General features: G+C 39.9%; 1 protein-coding gene across 1 annotated transcript in view; it reads right to left on the bottom strand.

The window, feature by feature from the left end:
• Nucleotides 1–14,827, bottom strand: part of ABCA1 (ATP binding cassette subfamily A member 1) — a 153,702-nt gene that overhangs the window by 79,173 nt on the left and 59,702 nt on the right. The window lies entirely within an intron of this gene.

Below are 14,827 nucleotides of genomic sequence, written 5' to 3'. Positions count from 1 at the left end.
CTGTCTGTCTGCCTATAGGAGACTCATTTCTCTGCTGGGTTATCATATCAGTGACAAGTATGCTCATTGGTGTAATTAGCTTCATTTTATAATTTCCTGTTAAATGACTTTAATATCAGGGATGATGTGATTATAGAAACAGTATAGCATTCAACATCAGTTTCTCATAGCTGCAGGACTACAAGTCCCAGCATGTTCTCTCAAGTCACTGGTGACTTGTTTTTTCTGGATATAAATGTGCCACATATAAATTATCAACTATTCTCTCTCTCTATCTCATTTGTGGGAAAAAGTCATTTTCGGGTTCGGTTTCGGTTTTCGGCCAAGGGCATCCTGCATTTTCGGTTTCGGTTTCGGCCCAGAATTTTCATTTCGGTGCATCCCTAGTAGATGCCCAACGTCCTCCTTATCAAGCAATGACATCATTGGTTTTGCACAACGCCAGCGGCTAGAAGGTTGTTTTGGTACACAATAAAAACCTAAAGCTTGGTGTAACTATAAAAGGCAGGCTTGATCCACCTGCTGGCTTGTATACAATTTATGGGCTTTGTGCCAAGGAACCACTGAAGACACCTGAAGGCACCCTGTTCGGAAAAAAAGGTATGGAGCATGCTCCAGCATAATTTTTCTTTTACCTTGTTCCTTTACCAACAAACAGCTTGTGTTACCCCTGTCACATCATTACCGGACTTGTAAATTTATTTTTTACAGGGGCACTTCGGTAGTAAGTTTGTTTCTATTGATGCAGGCACACCCCCAGAACTACACCTCCCAGGACCCCATTTCCTACCACATAGTGTGTTGGCAGGCTTTTGTGAGTCATGGGAGCTGCACTGTTTTGCTGGGAAAGAAATTAATAAATGCATGTGAAGAGGGAGAGAGAAGGTTGGATGAATGGGAGAGATTCAATAATTGCAGAAAAGGCACCTGTGCTGTCAGCTCAAAAATGAAGTTAGAAGCACACGAAATCCGGCAGATCAACATGTATTTTTATGTGTTTGCAGTGTTTTTAAAGAACAAACACTTGGGAAACTGCGAGTGTATTAGATAGATGCAACGAATATCTTTTCTTTTTTGTTTTGCCTTGACATCTACCTCTTCTTTATTTGCAATGACATTTTATAATGTCAGACTGACCGTTTGCTTTGCAATTGACTTGGCATTTACAATGTAACTGCTGCCTTTATTTTGTTAGCGATATGCCAAGTCATGCTGTTGGGTTTTCTTTCTGACAACAAACACCAAAATGCTTCCAAAGAAATTCCATGGTTAGGTGTAAGCTCTATGGCCCAGTCATAGAAGCAAGAAATCCATCTGTTGTCCATCCATCCTGTAGCAAGAAATCCATCTGTTGTCCATCCATCCTGTGTCCATCTGATTAGATGTCGCAAGACCACAGAGGATTGTAACATATTGTTGCACATCTTGGGGGATCAGCAAAGACTGATGCAAGCTGAAAAATGTGCCAATTCCATATGCCCACTTAACTAGTGCGCTAATTTGCTAAAAGTGGCGTGCAACGATTTGATAATATGTCCCATGTGCTATGGTGGTACGCCACATACGAGTGCTCTCACTTCTCTGCGTGTCAAAATTCTGGCACAAATTTAAATTCCAATAGGATCATCCTAAACTTCGTTCTTCTCCTATTCCTCTTGCATTGCTGTACCTTGCTGGCTGTCTATACACCCCCAAACCTCGCTGTTTGACCTTTCTCAATATAGTATTTATGCCACTCAGATAATGGTGTATTTGTTTACAACTGTTTTCAAATTAAAAGATTGGCGCAGGTGCTTCTTTATTTTGGTGTTCCTTATCAGACAATTATAGAAACTATCACATACCACTTTTCACATGATATGGTGTAGCTAGTGCCACACTACAAGTTCTATGTCCTAAAACATTGATAATTTGCTGCATGTACCAATAATTACACCACAAAACTGACGTATTTCTCTTTGTTAGTTCTCCCCCTTTCAAGTTTATAGCACTGAAAATGCTCATCGGATCCCTCCCTTAAGATATCAGCTACAGGTGTCTACATGAAGTTATACCAAGATATCAGCTACAGGTGTCTACATGAAGTTATACCAAGATATCAGCTACAGGTGTCTACATGAAGTTACACCAAGATATCAGCTACAGGTGTCTACATAAGGTTATACCAAGATATCAGCTACAGGTGTCTACATGAAGTTATACCAAGATATCAGCTACAGGTGTCTACATGAAGTTACACCAAGATATCAGCTACAGGTGTCTACATGAAGTTACACCAAGATATCAGCTACAGGTGTCTACATGAAGTTACACCAAGATATCAGCTACAGGTGTCTACATGAAGTTACACCAAGATATCAGCTACAGGTGTCTACATAAGGTTACACCAAGATATCAGCTACAGGTGTCTACATGAAGTTATACCAAGATATCAGCTACAGGTGTCTACATGAAGTTATACCAAGATATCAGCTACAGGTGTCTACACAAAGTTATACCAAGATATAAGCTACAGGTGTCTACATGAATTTATACCAAGATATCAGCTACAAGTGTCTACCTGAAGTTATACCACGGTTAGGCTACATGTACACGGGACGTTTTAAAAAGTCCCTTGAACGCTGGAATTTAAAGAACGTTTAAAAGGTCCGTTGTGTCGTGTTTGCAGCCGCGTTTAGCAGGCGTTTGCGCTCAGAACCGTTTCTAGAGGTCAAAAAATTATTCCCCTTTAAAATGAAAAAACGCGAGCGCTAAACGCGGGTAATCGCGTTCAGTCGCGTTTTTGCATTCGAAACGCCGGTAAACACACGTTCTGAACATCCTGAACGCAAATAATTGCTTTCCAAAAAAACGACACTGAACTCAACTGCCTCTAAATGACTGTAAATGACCCGGTGTACATGGACAGATAAGATAACATAGAGGAGGGTTCAGGGGCTTCTGAAAAAAACGCCCAACTGCTCAAAAACGTCCGTTTACAAGTTGCAGTGTACATAAGGCCTTACCCTAAAGACCATGCACCTGTATCATATAACCTTTTATGATGACTCTTTACAACAAACATTTGCAAAGACACAAAGAGAAAATAATTCCTTAATAGTTTCACAGCATCTGGCAGGCAGAGCTTTGTAGTAAAAATAATATAATCAATGCTGGGGTTATCGCTGGTATTTTTACTCATGTCACTAAAGCAAACAGAACAAAAAAATGTAAATGATAGCTTCAATAGCAAATTAAGTTTACACAGACTAGTAGTTTAGGGTGGGGATATCAATGCTTTGAAACTGCAGTTGGGAGGTAAACCAAACTTCAATCCAGCCTGGCGTTCTAAAGGGCACCCAACACGTTAAGTAGAAAGCAGAGATAAACCACTTCAGAACGTGTCACAGTGTGTGGTCTAATTATAAAGAACATTTCTTGTTTTCATATGCAACACCTTTTGCATTTTAGGAAAGCAAAAGTCAAAACACATTTTTGCAACATATTGCAAAAAATAACATTATACAATGTTGTGCTTAAAAAGAATTAAGACTGCACACAGAAAAAAAAGTGAAAAAAAAAAAAGGAAGAAGAATATTAACAAAAAAAAAATAAATAGTTTTCTTAAACACTAATAAAAATAGTTTGTAAACAAAAAAAAAGAAGAAAAAACATAAAATATTATAACTAAGGCCTCTTTCACACTTGTGCGAAATGTCCTGCAACTTGGGATTGCAAAGTCGCATGACAGTTGTACCCCATGATTTCCATATCTATGCAACTTCAAGTTGCAACGACTTCAAACTAGTCCCTGGACTGTTTTAGTCCAACTTGAATGCGTTTTGAGGTCCATAGACATAGGCATTGCTTAGTCAGGTCAAAATCGCGCCAAAAAATAGCAGCAAAATTGTGCAACTTTTAGGTTGCACAATTGTGAAAGGGGCCTTAAAGCTGTATGGAAAAAACAAACAAACAAGGAATTAGGCCCTTACGTCATGGACATATTTAATGCTTTCCTTAACCACTTAAGGACTGGAAGGTTTTACCCCCTTAATGACCAGGCCATTTTTTGCGATGCGGCACTGCGCTACTTTAACTGACAATTGCGTAGCCGTGCGACGCTGTACCCAATTAAAATTGATGTCCTTTTTTTCCCATAAATAGAGCTTTCTTTTGGTGGTATTTGATCACCTCTGCGGTTTTTATTTTTTGCGCTATAAACAAAAAAATGCGACAATTCTGAAAAAAAAGTAATTATTGTTACTTTCTGCCATAAAACACAGCCCAAAAAAAAGAAAAAAAATTGTAAAAATCAAATTTTTTCATCATTCATGTGGATTCTGCCACATATTGTTGGTAAAAAAAATCCCAAGTGTATATTGATTGGTTTGTGTATTAGTTTGTGTATTAGTTATTTTTTTACTAGTAATAATGGCGATCAGCGATTTTTACTACATTAATCAGTGCTAAAAATATGCACTGGTATTGTACTAATGGCCCTGACAGGGAAGGGGTTAACACCAGGGGCGATGAAAGGGTTAAGTGTGTTCCTAGGGGTGCTTGCTAACTGTGTGGGGAATGAACTTACTTGATGAACATAGAGATCCATGTACCCGAATAGCAGGAACATAGGATCCCTGTGTTCATCTGTGACAGAATGGCGGTCTGCCTTGTTTACAAGGCAGACCACCATTCTGTCTCTATTGGGTGTGATCGCGGGTGGCTGGTGGACATCGCGTCCCCTGGACCTGCTGATTGGCTCCCCCTCTGGCCAATCAGCACATGCCCCCACTGGCTATTACACGAACCAAAGTACAGGGCAACGTGTTGCCCGGTCTCTAACAACATGGCCGTCTCTACACAGACAGTGCAGAACAAAGCATGGTAGGTCAGTAATAGGAAAAGATCAGAGCTGCAGAGGGACCAAAGGCAACTCTGGTGACTAGTCCTTTGTCTTCTGCCTGCCTTTAAACACTGAAACTTCATCATCTGAATCCAGTGTTTCAAACAAATTCAGGTGGTGCTTAGAAGGTTCAAAGAGCACAATCCACACCCATATGCTCTGCCATTTTGGAAAAGGTTACTGGCAAGTTTGGAAAATAGGCCAAAAGCTTGTCGTTTCCTTTCTCTGAGCAAATATCTGTTCCTCATAAATACAAGTCGAATCATACTGGTGTTTTAACAATTCAGCTTTCAGTGTTTGATCTCATTTCAAGCATTGAATATCACCAAACAAAAGTCACCTATGTTATCTATCATAAAGGCATCTTTACCTTAACGTAAATGCTCTATAAATGACACTACTACCAGCTGCTCAGCATTTCCTCAGCTAAAGTGAGTAATAGGGCAAATATTTGCTCAGCTTGCAATATCTTTTATCATGTGCTTGCCATCTATGCCAGATTGGCCCCTATGTATATGAAAATCTGATATGGGGAGGCAATTATCCATCGAAGAATTTTGAACCTTGTAAAAATTGCTTCATTTATTAGAAGGCAATCAATCAAAGCTAGTTCTTTATGGAACTGATAACGCAAGCTCCTAGTCTGTTACCTGTATGTAATCTCCACAACTGCTCATTCAGTGGAAGTATAGATAAAGAGAAAGGTTGCCCATGCTTATCTCAAAGATGAGGGGACCCAAAATGTGAAGCGAAGGTCAAAGCAAATCAAACCAGATTTACCAAAGCTTTTTTTCCTGTGATGTGACCGTGATCTTTCAACAAACCAAGTTGTCCTGCAGATGTAGCAGTTAGGATCCAGGCAAACCATTTACATTGATAGGGGGATTTACATTGATCAGCTTTTAATTTATGTAGCTTTTTAATTTATGCCGGCAATAGGATGCGACTTGTTGTGTTATTTGACCTGTCAAATTGCATGACAAATCGCTCCAATGTGAACGGGGCTAAATCTACTAGTGCATTTATCACTTCCCTCCCTCCAGACTGACAATGCTGATGTCTAAGGCTCCATTCACACTGCCGCGACTTGTCAGGCGACTTGTCAGCCTGACAAGTCGCGGTCCATCACGGTCCATTGACTGCTACAGGACCTGTTCTAATAGGAGCGACACAAGTCGCTCCGACTTAGAAAGAGGGTCCTGTACTACTTCGGGGCGGCCTGGAGCGACTTGCATAGACATTCATTATATGAAGTCCGTGCAAGTCGCGCCGAAGCTGCGGTGCACGGGACTTCACAAGTCGCCCCCGAAGTAGTACAGAGTCGTGCCGCTGCAGTGTGAATGCGGGCTAAAAGTGCCTCCATCCAGAGTAAGGGCACTTTAATACAGGTGGTGTGTTACTGGCTAGATCAGCAGGATAAACAGAGGGATGAAAGCCAAAAAAAGAAAACGAATGCAGCCCCCACATCTATTAACTGTTACATTTCAATAGATTACATTTTTCATTTTGGATTTAATACCGCTTTGACTAGTTACCAGGACATCCCTCCAGGAAAAACATCAGGGAGAGACTGATATTCTGCAAAACATGTCACCCAGTTCTGGAAATGAATCTCCTTTCCGATTCGGAAAAAAACTTGTACTGAGAAGAAAAGGTGAGCGCTACCATCAGTCCAGTGTCATGCCAACAGTAAAGCACTCTGAAACCATTTATGTGTGGGGTTCTCAGCCAAGGTAGTAGGCTAACTCACCATTTTGCCCAAGAACACAGCCATGAATAAAGAATGGTACAAAAACATCCTCCGAGAGCAACTACTCCCAATCATCCAAGAACAGTTTGTTGATGAACAATGCCTTTTCCAGCATGATGGAGCACCTTGTCATAAGGCAAAAGTGATAACTAAGTAGCTTGGGGAACAGAAAATAGAAATTTTGGGTCCATGACCAGGAAACTGCCCAGACCTTAATCCCATTGAGAACTTGTGGTCAATCCTTAAAAGGCAGGAGAACAATAAAAACCCACAAATTCTGATAAACTCCAAGCATTGATTATGCAAGAATGGGCTGCCATCAGTCAGGATGTGGCCCAGAAGTTGATTGTCAGGGTGAATCGCAGAGGTCTTGAAAAACAAGGGTCAACACTGCAAATATTGACTCTTTGCATAAACTTAATTTTGAAATGCTTGTAATTATACTTCAGTATACCATTGTAACATCTGACAAAAACATCTAAAAACACTGAAGCAGCAAACTCTGTGAAAATAAATCTTTGTGACATTCTCAAAGCTTTTGGCCACGGCTGTACAGCTACTATTTTAGTTACCAGAGGCTCCTCCCTCTGTACATATAGGAAGCATTCAAACCACCTGGAGATTGATTTGCAGTCATCAGTACAGCGGCTTCTGCAGCTCAGAGCTATTGGAATTTGGAATGACCCATTAGAGCAACTGTTAATCCCTTACAAACTTTGTACAACTGAGAAAATTAACATTTGGGAATATGTCAATTTTATACTGTGCCAAAAGGGGATAAACAAAAAGCAAGAAAGTTGCACTGGTCAAAATACAGACAGAGTGAAGCAAGTTAGAATACAGCTGGTCACAGTGCAAGACAAATAACATATCCTTTTCAGAGGGGCATAATTTGTTGTAGGATATGAGATATAAGATATGTCCTTTCACACCACACTAAGCAGCAACACGAACCCCTCAAAGTTGTACCATGAGTTGAGCGGTTGGATGGCCTGGCTCTGAATTTCTTCAGACTCAAGAAAGAGGCCTGGAGCTGGATGGACAACGTTAGGCGGAAGGCCGGACATGACTGGGTTAGCAGGAAAGGATGGGAGAATCGCAGGGTTAAATAAATAATTTTGGTGTAGACAACTGTTCAGTTTTGAACAGAGACAGGAAGGGTGAGGCAGGATGGAGTCACTGGGAGAGTAAAGAGGTGGTACTGGGGTCCTAGGAGCCAGTCAGGGCCAGGACAGCGTGGAACTAGCTTCTCACTCCCTCCCTTAAAAGTTACTCCTGTTTTTGGGGTTTGGTAGTGTCCCTTTTATATGGTACTGCTGTTCAAGGGGTTACCCAGGGTGGGGATGGATTGGGGGCGATTATGGTTCAGGATTGTCGAATTTCAGGAGTTTTTGTCATAGCAGTTAACAGGGGTCTCAGGGTCTTGGAAGGCTGTGACAGTTTAAAAGGGTGGAAAAGGAGGGGTGGGGCCCATCTCAGGTATGGGTGTACCTACCTTGGTAACAATTTAAGACAGTAATGGTTGAGAGTCTTTCGGCTGTATCCAGGTATCTTAATAGTAATAGTCTTCGAGCCGGTGTCATTGCGGCTGAGGAACTTGAAGTCTATTTTGATGGTAGATACAGCCAGTTGGTTAATACAAGTTGCCTTCCAAGACTCTAGACCAGTGTTTCTCAACTCCGGTGCTCAGGGCACACTAACAGGCCAGGTTTGCAAAAAAACTGAAATATATCACAGGTGATATCATTTGATTGCAGTATTCTAGTCTGCATCTCCCCAAGGTAATACTTAAAATCTGGCCTGTTAGTGTGCCCTGAGGACCGGTGTTGAGAAACACTGCCCTAGACGTTGATGAGGTTAGTTGGCAAGTTTAGTCACTGTACTGATTTTGGGTCATTACTGTTCAGTTAATTTAAAAACAAATTATTATGTAATTTTATAATAAAATTGTAATTTTGGTTTTAATAAAATGGCTGCTATGGCCTTTCTAACCAAAAATGCATTTTGGTGTCGTTTGTTTTATAGTTTGTAAGATGTAGGTTGGGTTTTAAGGTAAAGCAGCCATAATATCTGCTATACCTCAGTCATGTAAAAACTGAACAGCCATAAAATATTCACATCTATGCATGAATCCTCATCACTTGCATTTTAATTTATATCAAAAGTGTAGCACAACAATCCCAATATTTGTGCAATCATATTAATAATTTAATACTGTGAATAAATGATAGAGTTCCTTAAAACCAAAGATGAAAAAAAGGATCTATGTGATTTTTTGAAGTCTGCATATACCTTGCAATGTGAAGCACGTGCAGAACCATTTGTTTGTTTGTACGTATAATATGAATCCTTGTATCCTCCAGAGAACAATATTTTCTACCTAAACTACCAAGATTTCACTTTACATTAGGTAGAAAACACTATTCTCTGAATGATGCAAGGATTCATATTATACATACAAACACTCGGTTCTGCACATTGTATGACATTGCAAGGTAAATACAGACTTAAAAAACTCTTAAGGAACTCTATCATTTATTCATAGTAATAATTTATTTATATGATTGCACAAATATCATAATTTTTGCCCTACACCTTTGATATAACTATTTTTTGGATGTGGGAACACATGACAGTGGTTTAGCGGCAACAAAAGATATTTATTTATTTTATAAAATATTGGTCTCACTGTATGGTAGCATTTGTTTTGTGTTTATACGCATTTTAAATTATGCACAGCTGGTGGATTCTTGTTTGTGTGGTGACCAAAGAGTACATATCGGTGACATTCAACCTTTAGTAGACCATTAGCTTTGGAGGAAAAACAATCCCCAGCATGTCCCATCAGCCAGAGAATGTATAAGGTTAGCCAGAGAGATCACCATCTGGAGATCTACTGATTCCCTATGACTTATGAATGTGAACTTCAGAAAAACACTGTCAAAATTTAGATTGACAAAGCTTGCCACTATTTCCTAATGCCCGTGGAAAGAATATCTACACTTCTACACGTGTGTGTCTGCATTTTTTTGCCATTATCCATGTGTTCGTATCAAAGTCTCTGGGGGCCAAATGTAACATCAAAAGAAGATCCTGCACCCTTCAGGCTGCATTCACAGCTGAGCAGACTGACTTTCAGTCATTTTTATTTGTGAGTTTTAAGCGATATTAGAAGTGTAGTACAAGCGTTTTACAGCTTCAAGCATTTCTGTTTAGCCAATAGAAAGGGGGGAGGAGAGGTGGAGGAGATAAGTGGCGGAGAACTGCTGTTCGAGCAGAAAATGGGCATCAAAATGCTCATAAAACGCTCATGTTGCACATTTTCAGGCGTTCCCATTAAAGTCTACGGGGCCCAATCTGCCTCCACTCTGCCAAAAAGAAGCTCATGTATTTTTTTTTGAGCTTCAGGCGACAGAACGCTGTGAACAGGGGCCCTTGAATTGAATGGGATTTGGCTTTTTGAGCGTTTTAGAGCTACAAGCTTCAAGCAGAAAATGTCTCAGGTGTAAACGGGGCCTTAAGTCACACAAAAGCGCACTGCATAGGTGTTAACAGGTCCAATAGACAATAATGGGATTCTTCTGCATTGTCATGCAATGGACGAAACTTGACAAATGTCACAGGTGTGAACAGGGACTAGTCTTTACACAGGTCCATACTTATCAGGAGTGATGTGATGTTTGGAAGCATGAGGTACATGCCAAGCTTAAACCTAGCTTTTTTCAAAATTTCCACCAAATTGACTGGTTCTTCTCGTCCTTGATTCCATTTTTGCCCTTACTGTACCTAGATTTTTGAAAAACTGTATTCGTTTTTTTTAATGTTTTACAATGTTTTATGACCCCTGATGCAACAAAAATGTGAAGCTCATTTTGATATTATACTTTAGGTTCAGTCATGTCTACATGCGGTCTAGTATGCAGTGGCTTCCCTGAGGGACAGACATTCATCATAGTTTCATATTCATAATTCTCCTTCACATAGTCTATGAAGTTTTATGTTCTGAGGTATTTTTTCTGTCACGGTTATTACTCCAGGACATGTCTTGTGGAGCTTTAGTACAGTACTGTGTCATATTTCAAGCTGGAGCATACAGTTGTGATATACTAAGGATATCATATTTAAATAGCATTCAGGTTACTGGCATGAAGGGTTATGCTAAGCAGCTACTACTTCTAATTATACATATCTGCACATGAAAATATATAGATACATTCCATGATTAAGACTGATGCAATGCTTTTAATTACATGACAAATGATTCAACACTGCATCGCCTGCCATTAGTAACTAGAACCAAGGGTTTACACGTGCAGATATGCATATTTCTAAGTACTCATACAAATCTATTGCAACTAAAATATGCAATTATGACACGTTAAATCATTTTAAACATCTTTTAAAATGCATTTATTCATTTCTATTACAGGCAAAAATGTTGTGCAGCACAACAAAGGATAATGAAAATAGGCGTTTTAACAAACAGAAAGATCTAACCCGTTTTGCCAACAAAAACTATGGAAAAGCTTTTGTGTCAAGATTTACTAAAGATAATCGCCAAAACACAGCAAAGAGCGCCAAGGCCTCATGCACACTGGACGTTTTTACAGCTGCTGTTTTTGGCTTCAGCCATTTTTTCTGCAGCCAGTACACTGCCCAGCATGTTCCCCTATGTGTCCATGCACACACAGGCTTTTATCAGCGTTTTAGCAGGGGCGTTTTCTGGCTGGAAAACAAAAGTAAGAGCTAGTGGATTTTTCAAGAGGACCTTTTCAGCTGTAAGGCTTCATGCACACTGGACATTTCTGCAGCTGCTGTTTTTGGCTTCAGATGTATTTTTCTGCATCCAATAGACTCCCCAGCATGTTATCCTATGGGTCCATGCAGACAAAGGCAGTGGCATTTTCTGGCTGGAAAAAACCCCCAGAACTAGTGGGTATTGAGAGGAGTTTTTCAAGCTGTAAAATCACTCTAACTCTGAAAAAAGCTTAAAAAACGCCAAAAAACGCTAAAAAAATTGCAGCTATTCAACGATTATCAGCGTTTTTGAGCCATATGCTTTTGTGAGAGTATAATTTTGTTTAAAAAAGCTAAAAAAACGCTACAGCTAAAAAACGCTGAAAAACGAGAATGCAAAAATGCTAAAAAAACTCATTCTATAGTGTTCTACAGCTTAGACTCCTGGCATTTTTATAACTTCCAGTGTCCATGAGGCCTAAAAATGCTCTAACTCAGAAAAAACAGAGAAATGCCATTTAGGAGCTTTTTTGAGCCATAAGCTTTTGTGGCAAGCATTAAGTTAAGGGTTGAGGTCCAATTAGGGGTTTCATTTTAGTACTAGAATAAATGTTAAAGGTTAATTATCATGGTTAAACCTGAAATTAAGGTTTGGCAGTTTTTACATTTGTCCTGCTTAGACCAATGTGAGTATGCTTTTGCCCTGAAGAAGAGGCGTTGCCTCGAAATGCGTAAGCCTGTACAGCTTCGGGGGACGATTCAATCCCGATCTCGATGCTGAGGATTTTAACTTTGTTTGATGTGTCTTTTATCAAGAACTCGTCTGAATATTTTTAATCTATTATGTTAATAAACCTGCCTAAAGGATAATGCACTAGGCTGGTGCACCCTTGTGTTTGTTTGTCATTTCACTATTCTTGTGCCCTATCTGTGGGATCCTCATAAGGTGGAAATCTCTGTAGTAGGCAATGTCACGGAAATCACTAGAGATAACCATCCCCCTACCAATGCTACTACAGTGATATCCACAAGCCTCCAAGTCCCATACCAAGCTGCTGCCCTGCTGATTTCAGGGAACGCTTTGCATTCATTGAAAAAATGGAAAGTATTCCCTGAGTGGCACCCGTGCCGAGCTAGTACCCTCCTTTGTTCACAATGCAGTAGGGCAGCCACTCGCACGGGTCCAAGAAGCTAGTAGAGATCACAATAAGAGCGGTTCCCACTTCAGTGATTTCCAGCTTCCAGGGCAAATGGCCAGGTATGGCACATCCATACTTACACTGGACCAAGCTGGACCAATGTAATTGTGTAAAAACTATGATACCTCCAGATTTAGGTTAGGGGTTTAGGGGGTAGTAAATGATGAGGGGATAATATTTTTTGGGAGTTTCGGAGGCTAGGGAAAGCAGTGACATGACTATCTCTGTTATGAGATAGTACAAGTATATTGACTTGTCTTCTACACCTGCACTGTCACGTGGAAGGAAACCACATATATAGCTTTCCAATATCCAAAATCAGCAGGTATAGTTGCCAGCTGTGATGGAGGAAGGAATGGTGGAGGAGTTTTAGTGGGTAAGGGGGAATCCCTTGCAAGCCACAGGTCACCTTACCCTAACACTCTTTAAGTGTTTTACTGTGAGGACAGGACTGCACACTTTTTAATCTACATTTATTTTGGCAAAGAATGTCTTGTGTCCAAAACTACTTCTTCAGGCTCTAAGTACCAAAACGCCAACAACAAAAATAAAAGTCAATACTTTTTTCCTGTATCCCTCCTGGATTTCATTTGTAGGAAACACGTTCAAATTGCTTCATTCTGTCCAACAACTGTAACCCATAAAGTCTTAACTATAGTGTCACATTCCCCAGTACAGCCTCCAGAATGTAGAAAAAATAACTGGAAAGCCTAGCTTTGGGAAACTGAAACATTTCTTTCATAGGCTTTTGTGAATGGGCAGAGCCAAGACCAACTGCAGTAAAATCTTGCCATTGGAGCCAGAAAAATAAATAAATTGATTCTCAGCTATTGCTAACCAAAATTAAAATATTTGCTCTGCTTATACCCGCTGGTGACCCTGATAACAAAAAAACAAGCAGTACTGCTTACAACAGTGATTTCTACTCTTTAGACCACTGATTTCATAAGACTTCCCTTAAAGCAGAACAGAAACCAGTCTCAATGACTGATGAATGTCATGTGATTTATGTCATCTTTTCCATGAATACATTTTCCGTACACGTAAGCAATGTAAAATAGCTGATCATTTTTTGCAAAATTATGAACCTTTATAAAGTTTGAAGTCTGTTCAGAAGCCTCGTACTGTGCAGCATAGCAACAAAAAACAAATAGAATGTACCACATTCATCAAAGTGCAACTGGAAGAAAAAGGGTTTATTTGTCCACAAAATGCTCTAAGGTTCCCGCTTAAATTTTTAATGTAAAAAAATGACAGCTGGAATACGATTGGTTTCAATTGGAAACCTAGAAATCTTTGATATACCAAACCCCACACCCTAAAGTATAGACAGCCACATGAAACATCCATAAAAAAGTTACAATGATCTAAAAACTTTTGTTAAAGGGAACTTTTATCAAAATGTAATATCAGACTCAGCCTCTCATGGCTTCACTGCTTAGCTCTACTGTCCCTGAACAGGCCAAGATCAGCTGTTGCCAATAGTAGGCCCTAAAACAAAGTCTTCAGTTTCTATCTGCCATATGGCTGACACTCGAAATCAGTAAAATACTTGGATTCTCTACGACTGAGACCTACAAGGATAAGTCTCCGGTATGCTACTCAGTAACAATCCTATCATAAGTAAGATCCACTGTCCTTTATATTTTCCTTTAAATAATGTGTTAACTACCTTAACACCCAACTCTGGGAAACTTGACAACTCCTCCTAACCTGAGACTGCTTTCGCAATGCAAGGATTACCACTCGTTTATGTCTAGGAGGCATGGAAATTTTTTCTCCTTCTCTGTGCTGCTAAACCACAGTGTCTTCTCCCCAATGCTCCACCGGTCTGAGGTCATCCGGACTAATGCAGGGTCCATAAGCTATAGGAACAGTACACAGTTGGAGCATGGGAAAGCACTATCTGCCAGGGGAGTGGATGATCAAGTAAAAAGCTTTTACTTTCCCCTAGACCTGAACGAGCAAATAACTCTTGCACAGGCACAGACCCACTGCAAGGAGGAATTTTCTGATTTCCCAGAGGTGGGCTTTTATCTAGCAATATGTAATGACCTCTAAAACACCTAAACTGCAGATAATCTGTGCAGTTTCAGACTGTAAGATGGAATCCACCAATATATAAATAAATACCCCATATATAAACAACAAGACTACTCTGTATTTCAAAGTGACAAATCTTAGGGACAACCTTCATCAGTCATTACATTACATTCTTCATTACTCTTTAGAATCCACTGGCCCCTACGGACAACACCT

Source organism: Pelophylax lessonae, assembly GCF_965119305.1.
Source record: "Pelophylax lessonae genome assembly, chromosome: 1".
Lineage (NCBI taxonomy): Eukaryota > Metazoa > Chordata > Amphibia > Anura > Ranidae > Pelophylax > Pelophylax lessonae.
The sequence above is the reverse complement of the archived record's forward strand: the minus strand, read 5'-3'. Positions and strand labels throughout refer to the sequence as shown.